Source organism: Polypterus senegalus, chromosome 1 (genome assembly GCF_016835505.1).
Source record: "Polypterus senegalus isolate Bchr_013 chromosome 1, ASM1683550v1, whole genome shotgun sequence".
In the NCBI taxonomy this organism is placed as follows: Eukaryota; Metazoa; Chordata; class Cladistia; order Polypteriformes; family Polypteridae; genus Polypterus; species Polypterus senegalus.
The window spans coordinates 312,227,125-312,245,207 of NC_053154.1; the positions used below are offsets into that span (position 1 = coordinate 312,227,125).

Below are 18,083 nucleotides of genomic sequence, written 5' to 3' on the forward strand. Positions count from 1 at the left end.
AGAAGTGCCATAATGGCTTTAACAGGCCCTGCCTCTTGACAGCCCCCCAGCCTTGACTCTCTAAGAAGACAAGAAAAAACTCCCAAAAAACCCTTGTCGGGAAAAAATGAAAGAAACCTTGGGAAAGGCAGTTCAAAGAGAGACCCCTTTCCAGGTAGGTTGGGCGTGCAGTGGGTGTCAAAGAGAAGGGGGTCAATACAATACAATATACAGAACAAATCCTCAATACAGTATAGAAATAAACATTTTACAAGTAAGGAGCAGAATTTAACAGTAGATGATATCACATAATATGAATTTGAAATTGTTTAGAGTCCTGGAGACCTCAGCCATCAAGCTGCCTCCCCCATTTGGCCATTCCACAGCTGAAACAGTGCTGGGCCAGCCAATCCGATGAAAGGACCCCTCTATCCCATGATTGCAGTGATCTTCCATCAGGGATGACTTTACCTTAGGCAGGCAAAACAACTTGGCAGGTGGGCCGTGGGCACCAAGTGCCACATTTGAGTACCGAGAAGAGAAACAGAATAGGTGAGGGTCAGTAACAAGTCATAACTATCATATTGCTTATGTTTTAGTGCTAATGACTGACAACAGAGATGCAGTCTGTAGAGTTAATCAGCAGCTCTAGTCAGGGTGTGCTGAACTGAAGTAGTGAGTCTTCAGCCGGGATTTAAAGGCTGAGACCGAAGGGGCATCTCTTATAGTAGAATTATAAGAAGACCGGCATCCTGAGATCTTAATGTGCGCTCTGGTTTGTAAGTCATGATAAGTTCAGACAAGTAAGCCGGTCCTTGGCCATTTAATGCTTTATATGTTAAAAGGAGGATTTTAAAATCTGCCCTAAACTTAACCGGGAGCCAGTGTAAGGATTTAGAAACTAGAGTTATGTGTTTGTATTTTCTTGTTCTTGTAATAATTCTTGCAGCAGCATTTTGGATTAACTGGAGGCTGTATAAAGAACAGTTTAAACATCCAGTGAACACCGCATTGCAGTAGTCAATTCTACTAGAAATCAAGGCATGAATTAATTTCTCAGAATCCTATTTAGAAAACGCCTTAAATTCTCAAGATTTTTAAGACGGAAGAAACATGATTTGGACAGTTTTGTAATATGCGCTTTAAATGACTTGCTAGAGTCAAAGATAACTCCTAGATTGCGGGCTGATTCAGTAAAATTAATGGGGATTTCAACTGAGTTAAATGATGACAAAATGTTGCTGTGATCAGCGTCATTCCCTCCAACAATTAACATCTCTGTTTTATCAGTGTTTAAAGATAAGTAGTTCTCATCCATCCACTCCTTCAATTCACTAACATAACTAATTAAAGACAATATTGGAGAAACTTCATTTGATTTAAATGAAAGGTATAACTGGGTGTCATCTGCATACGAGTGAAAATTAACATTATGTTTCCTAATGAGAGATCCCAGTGGAAGCATGTAAAGTGAAAACAGTAAAGGTCCCAGTACTGAGCCATGCGGGACACCATATTGAACTTCTGTGTATAATGATGGAGTCCTGTCAGCACATTTCTGTACATACTGGAATAGATTTGATAAATAAGAACTGAACCAAACGAGCATGGGGCCTGTAAGCCCAACATCGTTTTCTAGCCTGTGCAGTAAAATAGAATGGTCAATGGTGTCAAATGCTGCACTTAAGTCCAACAACATAATTACAGTGGAGTTTCCTTCATCAGAGGATATTAAGAGTATCGTTTACAACCCGTGTTAGTGCCGTTTCTGTACTATGACCAGTGCGGAAACCAAACCGGAATTTCTCAAATAAATTGTAATGCGTAAGGTGTGACTGAAGCTGATTGGCGACAACTTTTTCTAGCATTTTAGAGAGAAAGGGTAAATTTGAAATAGGCCTATAATTATTTAATATGTGTGGGTCTAGGTCTGACTTTTTAAGTAATAGTTTAATGACTGACACTTTTAGTGCATCAGGTAATGTGCCATGCAATAATGAACTATTGATAATGTTTAGAATAGGCACTGCAAGAACATCCATTGCACTTTTCACTAGTTTTGTTGGCACTGGATCTAGGGAACAAGTAGTGGGCTTCATTTTAGAAATTAAAGTTAAGACTTTCTACTCAGTTACAGGATTAAAATTACTAAAGTGCTGAATGCAATGTGTGGCAGGGTCTGCTAAGCTAGTATTTGGTTTGTACTGTGATGCTGAGATCTGGGATCTTATATTTTTAATTTTCTCATTGAAGAATTCCTTGGAATTGTAGAAACCTGGTTAGCTCTTCACATAGTATGGCACAGTATAAATGTAACTATTTTTGTCTGTCTGTTCTGCTGCCTTCCCAAACACATACTTGTGTGATTGGTTGGTGAAGAGAATGGTAATAAGGATGGAACCAAGACCCCTTTATTTAACCCCAGGAACCCATTAAAGGTCTGAAAACCAAAATTGTGTTGGTAGGGAATCCCTGAAAATAAACTTATAAACATATTAAAGTATACAAAATCAGTCACTGTCCATTATTGAAGAAAGAAAATATTTGAATTGATTGCAGAAACAGGCAGGAGTAACAAAAAGATGGTAGTCTGTGAGTGGGCGGGTCTAATCACTTGAGATGTGGCAAGCTGGGTGTGGCTAGACATTTGAATGGCAGCAGCCTGTAAGAGTCTCAATGCATAGCAGACAGCAGCTGGTCCGGTAAGAAAGGAAAGTTTCCAATCAAGTCAAGTTAGGGAGCATGCACTGGTACAGTGCGTTGCCAGACCCACCACATGACGAAACAGCTTGGGATCCCGGATGGCAATCCCCCAGGTAGACACACGGTCCAGTCCCACCCTCCGGAAATGACCATCTATCTGCTGCAGCCAGGTGTTATGTGGGCAACCCTATGGCCTGGTCCAGCCACTTGGGTCCCCAACAATAAGGATGCTGTGTGCTGGATCACCCGCTGGGAATCTCACCACTTGGCCATAGTGCTGTAACTGACGCTCCCTCACAATGCAGATAATGTGCCTCATTCGGGACTCCATTAGCAACTGCTCATTGGACACAAAGTCAAACCAGTGGTACCCAAGGATTCTCCGAAGAGACACAGCACTCAAGGAGTCCAGTCTTCATCTCAGCTCACTGGATAGCGTCCATGTCTCACAACCATATAGCAAGACAGGAAGTAAATTATATTTCATGTTGTGTTAGAGTTATTTGTTGCTTAATACGTTTTCATTCTGTTTGGCTTTGAAATTAACATGCAAAAACTTTTTTAAACTTAAACTTTTACTGTAATACTTCAGTTAAAACAATTTTTTAAATTAAATTAATGAAATATCGCATTGAATTTTGATTACGTGTTTGGAATTTCATAGTGACAATGCAACATATAACTGCCTGTGATTGAATTCCATTTCTTTCTCTCTATTAAATAAAATAGCTTTTTCGAATTCTAACGTTATCCACGGAAGATGTACTACATTATCTTTCTCGGATACATCCTTCTTTCTACAGTAATTCTTCTGGATATTGTAAGTTGATATTTTCATCTTCCACACGATCACCACCTACAGTTTCAGCAGAGTCTATTGATATGCATTTAACCAATTTGCCATTGTGGATGATAGGGCGTGCTGTTGTCCCGTGAAACCCAACAGACAGATGCTCCGGACACAAGCTTAAAAGCACTAATCAGATTTTTAATCTTTTTTTCAATATAGTGCCTCCAAAGCACCATATCCACCAAACACACCACAAATCAATACAATACATTTCCTCCTCTCCTCCCAGCAAGTTGTGTTTCACTCCCTCGCAACTCCGGCTCTATTGCTGGATCTCCACCAGTCATTTTGATAGTCCTTGACTGTAAAAATGGGGCAGATGGAGAATTGTATTTTTCTTCCTTTCTGGGCTATTTGAGAAGTAGAAATCCCTGCGTCTCCCTGCAGCGTCACCTGGTGGCACCCACGGTACCCAGCAGGGCTGTTAAGCCAAACCCCATCATCCATAGTGCCCTGCGGGAATCCGAGGAACCGCAAAGTTGCAGGGACAGTGCCATCGAGCATCCTGGGTGTGTTGGCCGGGTTAAGTGGCCTGCTGTCCATCACACTATGTAACCGATCGACATTTTTGGTATTAATTCGTTTGACTTTTTCGTTTTTCTGTGCTAAGATTGCCTGTGTACTCATTTTTTCTGTTGATAATCATTCATGATGAAGTTCTTCAATAAGATTTGGACATAATACTTATTCTTTAATTGGGAACTTAAAGTGAGGAAAGCGTTAAAACTTATAAGAGCTAAGAGAACAGGATATGTGTCTGTCAAAAGCATTCACACGAATGAGAGTTGATAGTTCCGTGTGTGTGGTTGAATATGGTTGAGAGGAAGGCGGGACTTCAAAAATTTCTCATGGCCAAAGTCTCTTCTCGTGAGAATTGAAAAAATCTTTTTAAAAAGTCTTGTCTCATCCAAAGCTTTTTTTATACAATAGAGAGACATCAGGAGTGCCACACACCCCTTAAAGACTGCTGTAGTTAAACCCCTGCTCAAGAAAAATAATCTGGACTGGAACAGAAAATTTCTCAATATGCAGATGATATGGTACTGTATACATCAGACCCACAAAATACTGTGACTGCAGTCTTAACAGCACTTAGAGAATTTCAAAAGATCTCTGGTCTCAGAATTAATCTGAATAAAAGTGTGCTCTTTCCAGTGAATTCTAAAGTATACAATATTAGATTAGACACTCTATCTTTTATCATTGCAGATCAGTTTAATACCTCAGGGTAAATGTCACAAGTAAACATAAAGCTCTTTCTAAGCTTCTTTTTTTATTTCAAAACATTCCAATATATTCTATATATTATATAACTAAAAATGTAAATGTTCGTTTGTTCAAAATCTTAAATCTCCGACAGTTCTTCACCGATTGCTTTGAAATTTTGACACAATGTTGCATTCGAATACGCGCGTGTTTTTATTTACCTACTATTATATAGATGTCACACCTGTGACAGGCAAAAACACAATTTTTTTTAAAAACAGCTCCATCTGTTGGACATAAAAGCAACACACGCTACACTAAATATTTCAACTGCGACATTGCTACCAGGTGGAAGAACTGCTCATTCCGCTTTGAAATTGCCATTGAACATGCAATTCATTGAAACTCCCACGTGCAACATTTCCAAAGCATCTGGCATGGGAAAAGTATTGCAGAAATACAAACTAATTGTTTGGGATGAATGCACAATGGCACACAAAAAATCGCTCGAGGCTCTTGATCGATCATTGCAAAATTTGCGTGGAAACATCAGATCATTTGGGAACACATTAATATTGCTTGCAGGATATTTCAGGCAAACATTACCTTTAATTGCTTGTTTGACACCAGCGGGCGAAATAAATGCTTGCCTGAAATACTCTACTTTGTGGCGACACGTAAAGACATCCAAATTAACTACAAATATGCGTGTCCAGCTGCAAAACCATCTATCAGCTGAGATATTCTAACATCGATTGCTGGAAACTGGGAACGGAAAGGTGCCGGTTGATCTGACCTCAGGACGAATTTCATTGCCTCATAACTTCTGCAATTTAGTGACGTCAAAAGAAGAATTGGTTGAAAAAGTATTTCCCAATATTCAAACCAAATATCTGCCAGGGATGCCATCGCACGTTCTGCAATTGAAAATCGTCGTGCCAATTAACATGTTGCAAAATATTAACCAGCCAAAGCTTTTCAATGGCACGCGGCTTGAAGTAAAAAAATTGATGAGAAACGTCGTAGAAGCAGCAATCTTGACAGGACCTTTCAAAGGTGAAGATGTCCTCATTCTTCGCATTCCGATGATTCCAATGGATATGCCATTTCAATTTAAGAAAGTGCAATTCTCAATTCGATTTACGTTTGCAATCACCATCAACAAAGCTCAGGGCCAATCTTTAGAATTGTCCGGCTTAGATCTAGACACGGATTACTTCTCACATGGACATTATATGTTGCGTGTTCTAGAGTCGGCAAACCAGACAATCTCTATATCTGCACAGACAATGGAACAAGAAAAAATATTGTATACCCACAAGCATTGTGAAATTAAACATATTAGAAACGGGCGCTTTCTCTTTCCATTTAACCAGACTCTGCCACAGCAACGCGTGGCCGGGTACAGCTAGTACATCAATAAATCATTTTTTAAGCAATTAGATTCAACCATAACCTCATTTTTTTGGAACTTAAAACATCCCCGCATCCAAAGAGCGACCCTTCAAAGACTTAAGACAGAAGGTGGCATGGCTCTACCTAATTTCCAGTTTTTTTACTGGGCAGCAAACATACAAGCTATAAAAACCTGGACACAAACAGATGAACATACACAGGCCTGGTCCGCAATAGAAATAAAATCCTGCAGTACTTCTTTATATTCCCTACTTTGTGCCCCAATGAATACAAGTTATCGCCAATATACTAACAACCCAATTGTACTTCACTCACTCAGAATATGAACCAATGTAGAAAGCATTTTAAGATGGAGAATCTTTTATCTTTGGTACCTCTGCATGAGAACCACCTCTTTCAACCCTCGCAAACATGCAGTTTTTAATATCTGGAAAAGATTTGGGATTAAATTGCTCAGAGATCTTTAAATAGACAACATCTTTGCATCTGTGGACGATAGGACGAAAGTCGAGACAACAGCAGGCCGACACCAATAAAAAGTAAAAAAGCAATTTCTTTATTCTAGGTGGCAGAGAGACTATGCAGCCCCTGGCAGCCAGTTCCACTGACAGTTAGATCAGATAGCCTAAAGAAAGAAGGAGTTGGCTCAATTTTATACCAGTTTGTTTACTAAACAAAAAGATTAAGTATGGCAGTTCAATCTGAGGTCATGCAGAGTTTGCAAGTAGCTTAAGGTGACACATCAGATCAGTATTGGAGAAGTACATGGTCGTCTATGGCATATCCATAGTCCCAGGCTTCCTACCCAGGTTAGGCTATGCAATTCAGCTAGGGCTAATTTAGTAAGACAGTTACAGAGACAACACTTTGCAAAACATGTACTTCCTTATTCTTCTGCACCATCAGGGTTACAACACTTCAATGGCTATGTGGCAGTTACAATTTAAGAATCTTATTATAACTTACATTTCGTACATAATGATCATCACACATAATAATTGGTTATACCATATCAAAAGCTATCTTAAAAGTTAATTTAGTACATCCTTAAACTGTACACAATCTTAATTCTTTATATATATGATAAATAATCATATAGAAATAACAAATTATATAGCTCTCTGCATCATGCTTAATGCAAATTACAGTTATTGGTATTGAGAGTTAAATACTTATAATCATTTCAGTTTTCTCTTTCTCACATCCTATGAACAATTACAATCAAAATTTAACTTTCCAGGCACACACATTTCTTTCACTATCTTCAAATTAGGAACTTTGTTAATCAGAACCTGCCGATTTTCCTCATCTTGCACCTTCGTCCATGCTGGAAAAAATATTGCTCAATGTTGAGGACTTAGACATAATCTCAGCAGTATATAAAAATTATTTTACAGTCCCTCCCATTCAAAGATCCAAGAGGACAATGGGAAAAAGATCTCTTAGTCAATATATCAGAAAAGGAACGGAAGGCAGCAATGCAGAGAATTCACTCGAGCTCCATATGCGCAAAGCATACAATTATTCAACTTAAAATTATATATCGAGCACATCTGTCTCGCCTAAAACACTCCAAAATGTTTCCAGGTTGAGATCCAACCTGCAAACACTGCAACCAAGTTCCAGCTTTACTGGGTCACATGTTCTGGGCCTGCACCAAATGAACATTATTTTGGACCAAAATGTTTAATTACCTCTCAGACAGCCTCGGTCTCATAATCCCTCCTAACCCATTAACAGCTGTGTTTGGTGTTCTTCCAGATGGGTTTAAAGTGGAGAAGGACAAACAAACTGTGATTGCCTTTACTTCACTTTTGGCACGCAGACTTATTTTGCTAAACTGGAAGAATCCTAACTCTCCTCTTATAAGTCAGTGGGAAACTGATGTTTTATATTATTTAAAATTGGAAAAAATCAAATATTCAATTAGAGGATCTGTACAGAAATTTTTCAAGACCTGGCAGGATCTAATCAATAATATTTTAGAATGAAATATAAAATAAATAAATAAAATAAAATAAGCGCTTAAGGCACCGATGAAGCAATTATCTCCACAATTCTTTTTCTTCTCCATCCATCTCTATTGGCCTATTAAACTCAGTTGGCCATGCTCTTTCTCTCAGGGGTGGGGGGCGACTTGTTTTCTATCCTATTTTTTTTATAAAAATTAATTTATTTGTATGGAATGATTACAATAAAATTAAAAATAATAAAAAAAAAATAAATAAAAACCCTTTGTTTTATACCAGCGTCTTGTCTAAGTGAGTAAATTCTGTTAAAGTGAAACAAGTAAAAATCAAATAGGTAAGGTTATTACATTTCTGATAATGCTAATTGTTTATACAATTCTTATAAAGTATGTTAAACCAAGAACATTTAATTTAATAATAATGTTTATAATAATTATGTTTGTACATTCCTTAACCGTGTGGTGTAAATTGCTGCTAAATAGTGTTGTTTGTAGCATTAATGCCACCCACTGATCATTCGCCTTAATAAAAAGTAAAGTGTCTGTGTATCTATGTGTTCTACTGGTTGCCATGTCTCTGTCATTCCAAAAGATGGCACATCACAAACATTTTTGAAATCATGAACACATTAGAATTTCACAAATCTGTTATCATCTATTTGTGGTGATTTATAGATCTAAATAAGTAAAGGATCTTTCTGGAAGCTTCATGTGGATGGTTCTTTGGACAACTGAAAATGGCTCACCCTTATTTTTAAGACTGTGGAGCTCAGACAGACTGGATGATTTTCGACACCATTGCTCTGTTCCCAAGACTAATCAGAATCCAGCAGTGTTTTTACCTAGAAGCCTGTAGATGACGCTTGTCATCCCTGGAATCAAACGCAGAACCCCAACCTGTGATTCAAGGACCAGAGCCAGGGGCATCACCAGCATTAGGGTTAAAAGCTTTCCCAGGTGGCCCAGTGAGGTTAGAGATGGGGAATGAGGCTGACATTAGGGAGGAAGACAGTTCAAGTGTTATCATCACAAGTACCCACCCATCCATGTTTGTCAACCTTTTGTTTTCCATTGCAGTGTGGCAAGACCCTGGAGATCATCCTGGCACAGTCACATGAAAGGGATAAACCAACACTGGATGGGATGTCAGTGCACTGAAACACATTTATTGTCTCGTGGAGTTGTTGTCTACATATTAATGTGTCTGCATGTTATTAATATATATGAATGATTTGGGTGGCACGATGGCACAGTGGTAGCTTTGCTGCCTTGCAGTAAGAAGGCCTGGGTTCTCTTCCCGGGTCCTCCCAGCGTGGAGTTTGTATGTTCTCCTCATGTCTGCATTGGTTTCCTGCCAGAGTCCAAAGACATGCTGGTTAGGTTCATTGGTGAGCCTAAATTGTCCCTAGTGTGTACTTGGTGTGTGTGTGTGCCCTGTGGTGGGCTGGCGCCCTGCCCGGGGGATTTTTTCCTGCTTTGCGTCCTGTGCTGGCTGGGAATGGCTCCAGCGGACCCCCGTGAGCCTGTAGTTAGGATATAGCAAATTGGGAAATGACTGTCTGACTGACTGAATGATTTGGACAGGAATATAAATAACAAGCTGGTTAACTCTGCAGACGATACCAAGCTATAGCAAGTTCCTCTAATTACTATGCAAGGTCTATGACACATACACAAACCTCCTACCCTTAGTAAGAGTTTGTGTCTAATAGATTTGGAAAAGGATGGAACCTTAGCCCTAATTTGATCCCTTTTTTAAATGGTGTCCCTTTTAAAAAGAGATTAAAACCACCCAGACCATTCAATGAAGCAAATATATTGGATAAATCCAAACATAACTCTGTACATATTCCCCTTTAGAACATCCCACATAAAAAAACCCTGAATGAATAAACAAATAATAATTTAAACAGGGCTACAACAGAACAACTTCAACTGTAATGAAACTGAGCTTATGCAGAAAAAAAAAGAAAAGAAAAGGAGAAAAATACTCCTACTTACAGAAAGAACGTGAATGTAATCAAGATGTACATTGTCACACACGTGCGAGTGGGAGGCAGCTGAAGGGCTTATTTAACCGTAACAACTTGTCTGACCAGGAGGCGGAGGGGTACACTGACTCTCTTTCTCAGGTCCCTACAGACCGTTCCCGGGAAATCCCACCAGGTGCCGAAACTCAGAGGAAGATACTTCCGGTCCCGGCCCCGTGGACGACATCACTCTCCTTCCTCTGGTGATCAGTTCTGTCTTAGACTCAGTAGTGTAAACTACCCTGTGCAATTTTCATAACTTTTTCAGCCTGGACAACAATATACGGGTGGCTGCCCCAAACCTTCTTGCGATGTCTGGAGTCTCTTATTGTGACAACATATACAATATATACATACAGTTAGGTCCATAAATATTTGGACAGAGACAACTTTTTTCTCATTTTGGTTCTGTACATTACCACAATGAATTTTAAATGAAACAACTCAGATGCAGTTAAAGTGCAGACTTTCAGCTTTAATTCAGTGGGTGAACAAAACGATTACATAAAAATGTGAGGCAACTAAATCATTTTTTGAACACAATCCCTTCATTTCAGGGGCTCAAAAGTAATTGGACAATCGACTCAAAGGCTATTTCATGGGCAGGTGTGTTCAAGTCCGTCGTTATGTCTTATCAATTAAGCAGATAAAAGGCCTGGAGTTGATTTGAGGTGTGGTGCTTGCATGTGGAAGATGACAACATGCGGTCAAAGGAGCTCTCCATGCAGGTGAAAGAAGCCATCCTTAAACTGCAAAAACAGAAAAAAAACATCCGAGAAACTGCTACAATATTACGAGTGGCAAAATCTACAGTTTGGTTCATCCTGAGAAAGAAAGCAAGCACTGGTGAACTCAGCCACGCAAAAAGACCTGGATGTCCACGGAAGACAACAGTGGTGGATGATCGCAGAATCATTTCCATGGTTAAGAGAAACCCCTTCACAACAGCCACCAAGTGAACAACACTCTCCAGGGCTTGGTGGCGATCGATATCCAAGTCTACCATAAAGAGAAGACTGCATGAAAGTAAATACAGAGGGTGCACTGCAAGGTGCCAGCCACTCATAAGCCTCAAGAATAGAAAGGCTAGATTGGACTTTGCTAAAGAACATCTAAAAACGCCAGCACAGTTCTGGAAAAACATTTTTTGGACAGATGAAACCAAGATCAACCTCTACCAGAATGATGGCAAGAAAAAAGTATGGAGAAGGCATGGAACAGCTCATTACCCAAAGCATAGCACATCATCTGTAAAACATGGTGGAGGCAGTGTGATGGTTTGGGTGTGCATGGCTGCCAGTGGCACTGGGACACTAGTGTTTATTGGTGATGTGACACAGGACAGAAGCAGCCAAATGAATTCTGAGGTGTTCAGAGACATACTGTCTGCTCAAATCCAGCTAAATGACGTCAAATTGATTCATGATACAGATGGACAATGACCCAAAACATACAGCCAAAGCAACCCAGGAGTTTATTAAAGCAAAGAAGTGGAAAATTCTTGAATGGCCAAGTCAGTCACCTGATCTTAACCCAATTGAGCAGGCATTTCACTTGTTGAAGACTAAACAGCAACTGAAAGTAAAGCCGCTGCAGTAAAGGCCTGGCAGAGCATTAAAAAGGAGGAAACCCAGCATCTGGTGATGTCCAGGAGTTCAAGACTTCAGGCTGGCATTGGGTTTTCAACCAAGTATTAGAAATGAACATTTTATTTCCAGTTATTTAATTTGTCGAATTACTTTTGAGCCCCTGAAATAAAGGGATTGTGTTAAAAAATACTTTAGTTGCCTCACATTTTTATGTAATCGTTTTGTTCAACCCACTGAATTAAAGCTGAAAGTCTGCACTTCAACTGCATCTAAATTGTGTCATTTCAAATTCATTGTGGTAATGTACAGAGCCAAAATTAGAAAAAAGTTGTCTCTGTCCAAATATTTATGGACCTAACTGTATATGTTATAAACATACACACACCTCCCTTTTCCCCAGTCCCTGTTTAACAAATACCCCATTCCCTGTGTTTGAGCCCACCCTTGTAGGTATTCCAGGGTTGACTCCAGATTATATGACAAAAAGAAACAGTCACTGCGCTTTCCCTTTATGTTGTAACGGAGCACTCTCACCAGTTAGGAGCCGAGGCCTGTCCTTGAAGCCAATGTCCGCCTCACCCGAGTGTCATGGAATCAATTGAAAGACAAAGTCAAAAGAGAAAAACAATTGTCGTTTTTTTGCTTGCTTGCTTGTTGGATCACAACTTTAATTTTCCTCTCTAGGATCCTCTAATCCTTCTCAAAAAGCACGGCTACTTTTTTGTCGAAAGTCTCCTCTCTTACGTCACAAACAGTGCCTTAATATAACGACCCACAGGCACAGCTTGACCCCCTTCTCCCCTCAAAGTGACAGCCTACAATTACTAAATTGCCATATTTTCAAGAGGAACAAGGCAGCAGAAACAGATACATGGAAAAAAAATATGTAGTAACCGCTACAAAGCTGGGTGGATTGGTAGATAATTGAGAATCGGTTGACTTATCACAGAAGGACTGGGACAGCAGACAGGCTTGGGCAGATTTGTGGCTGGATAATGAAATTTAATTCCAGTAAATGTAAAGTGTTGCACATGGGTAGTAAAAATGTTAAGTTTGAATACGCATATGGAAGGTCTGAAAATCGAGAGTCCACCTTATGAGAAGGATTTAGGAGTCGTAGTGGAGTCTAAGCTATCGACTTCCCGACAGTGTTCAGAAGCCATTAAAAAGACTAACAGAATGTCAGGTTATATAGCGCCTTGATGTGTGGAGTACAAGTCACAGGAGGTTCTGCTCAAGCTTTATAACACACTGGTGAGGCCTCATCTGGGGTCCTGTGTGCAGTTTGGGTCTCCAGGCTACAAAAAGGACTTAGCACAGCTAAATTAAAAGTACAATTTTGATTATTTCATTTGACTTTTATACATTTTTTGGCACTGAAATCAAAACCTAAACCTTTTCCATCATTTAACATTGTCTCTCTATTATAAAAAAAAAATCCTGGAAATAAAAGCAGGGCGACGAGATGTGATCTTCTCGGAAGTTCTCGGAAGACACTTACAATACTCGCGAGACGCAAACAATATCAAATAAGAGCACTCAGTCGTGTAAAGGCACGTAGCACACACAGATCCTGTGCTCTCCGCACATATAAAGCGTATAAGGACAATACGTTCTAGATGAAACGTCAACGACTAAGCAAAGAAGAAAGAGCAGCGCAGAGAAAAGAGACCCAAAAGCGTTGGAGAGAAAAGGCAGATAAGAGATTATGAAAGCAGTGGAATTCGAAAGGCTCAAACAAACAATGGCACGATACACATGCAGAGAAAGGTAAAGAATATGAAAGCAGTAAAATTCGAAAGTATTGTAGTGTCCCAGCCAGGTTGAAGCCTTTTATGTTTTAAGTGAATGTTAGGTCCGATTGAGGGAGGGCAGAGTACAGCACGGAAGACTGATAGCAGCGCGACAGCAGATGATCCAACGGAGCCTCCTTAGCATGCGTTGAGCCGCCCCCCCTTTGACAACACGAGCAGCATTACACATCCTGAGAAAGAGATTTAACCACGCCCGGGGACGGAAATAAAGAACAAGTATTGTTTTTACAACGTCACACGAAACAAGGCAGTGAGACATCATTTAAAACAAGTCCACGGATATCTAACCTAGCAGTTGTTGGATTGCTGTTGGCAGGCATGCTTCATGTGCTCCCAGCTCTTAAAAGAATGACAAGTGACCAGCAAAACACGCAGCTCGCCAGCAGCAAAAAGCCAGCAGATGATCAGAATGCTTCTCCTTAGCGTGCCCTCAGCCAACCTAACCCTCGCCCTACCCCCTTCACAACGTGAGCGACAGAGATGCGAAGTAGCAAAAGGACAGCTGCTGTACAGGCTTTGAAATGATCGACGGGCAGAGCGACAGCAGAACAGGCAGCTCGCCAGCAGCAGAAAGACAGCAGATGATCCGACAGCATCTCTTTAGCGTGCGTTCAGCCGCACCCCCTTCACAACGTGAGCAGTGTTATACGTCCTGCGAGAAAGAGATGTAACCACACCCGGGGCCGGAAGTAAAGTATTGTTTTTACAAAAGTTTTAAAATAAAAAGTGAAAATAATGCATATGTAACAATCCCCATGAAACTAACAATCTCTTTAAATTGTATATTCGGTAAACCAAACCCAGGGGTGGACGAGCGAAGCTACAAATGTAGTTTTTTTTTTACTGTTTTCACACTATAATTCATTATTAGTATTTTATTTGCATGATGATTTCCTTGAATTTAATATTTTCTAATATTAAAATCTATGTCTAAAGCAAAACACTTATTTCACTCAATAGTAAGGTAAGAATATAGCTGGTATTGAACACAGTGATGAGTCATGGCAGCAGGCAGCAGCGTGTGAAGCCATTAGAAGCAGACATAATTCCCATATTTTTTTTTTCTCTGAGTGGGATCGCAGAGCCAAGAACTGGCATTGAGTTCAGAAAAAATGTCTGGCAGGAGAAAGCTAGAGGTTGGTGCCAAAAGCATCATCTGAACTTGTTTGGTGGATCCAGATCAAGTGCTGCTACCACTGCTTCCCACTGAGCTTCATTTAATGAAATAGTTTTAAAAAGGCCCATGTAAAGATGGAGCCTGCTTTATGAATTTGTGCCAAACACTTCCAGGTTTGCTTGGGGTTAAATTAAAAGAGGGGCCTGATATTAGAAAACCGATTTCTGAATTTTACAAAATTTGGTGGTGCAATGAACAACCTGCAATTTGAGGCTTGAGTATCATTCAAAGAAGTAATTTCTATGTTTAAAGACAACAATATAGACCCAAATTATTAAATTATGGAAAAATTTATTAGTTAAGTTTAAGGAAGTGGGCTGCAAAAGAAGTTTCAACATTCAGTTTTTTTTTTGGATTTGCATTTGGAATTTTTACCAGAAAACCCTGAAACAGCAAGTGAAGAGCAGGGTGAAAGATTCCAACAGGATATCGAGAACATGGAAAGAAGGTACAAGAGATGGCGGGATAACAGTACAATGGCGGACTACCCATGGAGGAGTCATTAAAGTGTACAAGTGATAGGCCACAAAAAAAAAAAAAAATTAGGAAGTGACAAAATGTAAATTGTAAAAAAAATACAGTAACGATACACTACATTAACTGTCTATTTACACAGCAATAATAATAATAATAATAATAATAAAATAATACAATAAATGGTTAAAATAAAGATCTTGCATATTTAAATACATGTTTACATTTAATCATTGTTTTAGCTGTCGATATCAATTGATTCAATGTGCAAGACTAAATTCCTGTAAACTCTTAATGTGCAGAATTCTATATTTGCATAAAGTAAGTATATTTGCATAAGGACCACTCCTTTTTCGGGAACATTTCAACTTCCTGATAACCCACAATCCTTTGTAAAATATTTTTTCAGTGTGTTCTGAATGCATTTTGTGGTTATTGAAGCTGGTTTATGCAGTATGACCGACAAAACTTTATCAGATCCTTTATTCTTTAATGGAACTTTATAGTTCTTTACTGGGTTGTGTGGATCTTTGTTGGACGATTGCTTGATCTAGCGCCATTTTATTCTGGGAAGGTTTCTCTGCATATGAATGTGGTTCTTTGTGCTTTGAAAAAACTTCTTAATATGTACAAAACACTGAAACCTTTATGGTGGGCTACCTAGCAGGACATTAATATGTGAAGAAAACCTGGACTTAGCCAGTGTTGATGAATGTACCAATAGTTCTTTTTAGATCTGGAATCAGTGGTATTTCAAAAATCTGTTATCATCTATTCATGGTCACTTATGAAGCCTATTATGGATCTAAATAAATAAAAGGTTCTTTCTGGAATCTTCATGTGGATGAGTCTTTTGGCAACCAAAAATAATTCCTTATGGCATCTCTCAGAAGAACCACTCTGGTACCTTTTTATTTTTAAGAGTGTATATCAGAAAATCAATGTTTTCTTCTCCACCGGACAACTTGAATTACACTCTGTAAATACTGAATCATGTCCAATAACTAAAATAACTGTGTGTTGATATCATTTGTATATTTTACTGTTTAGTCATGTTGCTAATCTCATACATATAAGTGAACTGTGAATTGCAGGTATATTTTAAGTTAAAACTTACATCACTGAGCTATTTAGCTTGAGTTGGTTTGATTTGACGTAAGGATAAGGGGTACATTAAAAACAGAATGAAACAGTCCAATTGAATATTAATGATGATAGAAATATAATTGTTGACAGCATTTATTTTACTGAAACAATCGGTACACTAATCTCTGCACCCGACTGTGTTTTTGACAGTTAAACGAGCTGCCAGTCATTTAAACCTTTCAAAGCAGGACCAGATTATTAGAGTGCAGAGATGTTCTATATAAGTCAGAGAATGTGCATGGTTGGTTTCTTTGCATACATGTTTAAAACTATTAGATTGACAAATTTATTTTGTTTCAAATTGATTTAGATCAATATTATGTGCATTGATAAATGATCTAATTTGCTAAATTTTAATGACATTTCTTTTCAATTGTGTACTTAAAGGGCGGCACAGTGGCGCAGTGGGTAGCGTTGCTGCCTGGCAGATAGGATGCCTGGGTTTGCTTCCCGGGTCCTCCCTGAATGGAGTTTGCATGTTCTCCCTGTGTCTGCATGGGTTTCCTCCCACAGTTCATGCTGGTTAGGTGCATTGGCGATCCTAAATTGTTCCTAGTGTGTGTGCCCTGTGGTGGGCTGGTGCCCTGCCAGGGGTTTGTTCCTGCTTTGCGCCTCCCTGTTTTGGCTGGGATTGTCTCCAGCAGACTCCCGTGACCCTGTAGTTAGGATATAGCAGGCTGGAAAATGACTGACTGACTGTGTACTTAAATGTGAGGTGATAGAAGCGTTCTAATTATATTTTTATTTTGTTCACGGTTGCAAATCCAAATAGAAATAACATTTCACAATTAAAACATATTTTAATTTTGCAGAACTGCTGTAATTGTAAACCATTTACTATTACAATTATTATAGACAAGTCACTGTGTTTCCACTTTTTTTTTTTTTAATCGTTTTAATGAATATGATGCCTACGATACCATGTTCAGGGTGGCGCAGTGGTAGCGCTGCTGCCTTGCAGTAAGGAGATGTGGGTTTGCTTCCCAGGTCCTCCCCGTGTGGAGTTTGCATGTTCTCCCCGTGTCTGCGTGGGTTTCCTCTCACAGTCCAAAGACATTAAGGTTAGGTGCTTTGGCGATCCTAAATTGTCCTTGGTGTGGGTAGTTAGGATATAGCATGATGGATGGATACCATGTTCATGTTTAAAGCCACGTGGTCACCCTTGGGTTTGTAAAGCATTTCAGTTCGGGTGTTAGCAGCTGTTAAATGTCACCGCAACACATCATTGTAACAATGAGCTCGGCAATAACTTCGTGTTCCTTTCCTGTTAAGATTGAGTAAAAGTGCGCCTTCTGTCTAATTCAATTCAAGCTGAAACTTCCTCCTGAGGTGTTCCTTTCCTTTGGGCGTTTCCCACTCTTCGAATTCTTACCACGTGTTTTTTTTTTTTTCCCGCTGGCTTCATCTTTATTTTTCTGTCAAACTATTCTCACCCTATTATTTTACAATTTGTACTGTAATCAACAGTCGGATCCGAAACTCGATATTCTGTTTCTCCAAAAAGACGTAAAAACTAAAAAAATCGGTGCAATTGCGGTATCCCCCGTTATTCAGTTCTATATACTCCACACCCCCGCGCACATCATATAATCGATAAATAATGAAGGCGGTTATCAAGCACTCACCAGTACCCTCCGCCTCCAGCCGTTGCTGCAGTTCGAGTGAGATGCGGTCTCCTGGACACAATCAGTTGAGCCCGCCTCTCACTCTCCGAGTTTACTTTCATTTTC

The 18,083-nt window shown here is 39.4% G+C and overlaps 1 protein-coding gene across 2 annotated transcripts in view; it reads right to left on the reverse strand.

Annotated features, from left to right (window-relative positions):
- LOC120515174 (CD276 antigen homolog) overlaps positions 1 to 18,083 on the reverse strand; it is a 62,418-nt gene that overhangs the window by 43,252 nt on the left and 1,083 nt on the right. Inside the window, exon 1 of one of the 2 annotated variants that reach the window (XM_039735929.1) lies at positions 17,979 to 18,050. The exons of the other annotated variant lie outside the window; for it this stretch is intronic. The gene's annotated coding sequence lies outside the window, so the exon portion shown is untranslated. Of the gene's footprint in view, positions 1 to 17,978; positions 18,051 to 18,083 lie in introns of those variants that run through there. 2 annotated transcript variants of the gene reach the window in all.